The sequence below is a fragment of the Lathyrus oleraceus genome, chromosome 5 (assembly GCF_024323335.1).
Source record: "Lathyrus oleraceus cultivar Zhongwan6 chromosome 5, CAAS_Psat_ZW6_1.0, whole genome shotgun sequence".
Classification (NCBI taxonomy): domain Eukaryota; kingdom Viridiplantae; phylum Streptophyta; class Magnoliopsida; order Fabales; family Fabaceae; genus Lathyrus; species Lathyrus oleraceus.
Window position 1 is genome coordinate 498,373,469 of NC_066583.1, and position 961 is coordinate 498,374,429.

The window sequence follows — 961 nt, forward strand, 5'->3', positions numbered from 1 at the left end:
TTCGCCTGCATCATGTCTAGAGAGCTTACCTCATGTATTCCACCTTGGGTCTCCTTTTTCTCTACTGATGCTCGTTCAGTTCCCCATTGGTAATGGTTTTGGGCCATATCCTCAATTATATCACAAGCTTTAGGGTAAGGTTTGTTCATTAGCGCGCCACCTGCGGCACGTCGATGCTCATCTTTGTGTTATAATGGAGTCCATTGTAGAAGGTATGTACGATCAGCCATTGTTCTAGGCCATGGTGTGGACAGACTCTTAATAGCTCTTTATATCTCTCCCAAGCTTCGAAAAGCGATTCTCCTTGGTTTTGGGTAAATCTACTTATTTGGTTTCGGAGAACAACAGTCTTACTAGGGGAAAATATCTAGAAAGGAACACTCTCCTAAGGTCTTCCCAGGTAGTTATTGAATTAGATGGAAGTGAATCTAATCATGAACACGCTCTATCCCTGAGGGAGAAAGGAAATAATCTCAAACAGATCGCATCAGGTGAAGCACCATTGGATTTAAAGGTGTCGTCCAGTTGGATAAAGACTTTTAAATGTTGATTTGGGTTCTCAGTTGCGAGACCCGCGAATTGGTTATGTTGCACTAATTGCAACAAAGACGGTTTTAGTTCGAAATTGTTAGCAGGAATAAGGGGGTTTACTATACTCGAACTAGGTTCCTCGTCAGAGGGTTGGGCAAATTCCTTAAGAGGTCTCCGGTCGCGATTCTCGGCCATAGCTTTCTTGATTCGGATGAGTTAGAGGCGTGTACGAGTGTAACGTTCGGGTTCCGCTAAAGGATCTACTAAATTTCCGGTACTACAGGTTCTTCGCATTTACTGGCTAATAATGCCTTAGTCTAGACGGTGTAACAACAAGGTATGAAATTTGACGAAGTTGGTCCCCGACAACGGCGCCAAAAACTTGATCGGTGAATTTGCAAGTGCACGAATCGCGTGAAAGTAATATAAA

General features: G+C 43.3%; 1 non-coding gene across 1 annotated transcript; it reads left to right on the forward strand.

Moving 5' to 3' along the window:
• Positions 1 to 236: 236 nt before the first annotated feature.
• On the forward strand, positions 237 to 343 carry LOC127089075 (small nucleolar RNA R71). Its single transcript, XR_007790853.1, has one exon. It is a non-coding gene; the product is annotated as a small nucleolar RNA R71 (small nucleolar RNA).
• Positions 344 to 961: the final 618 nt, after the last annotated feature.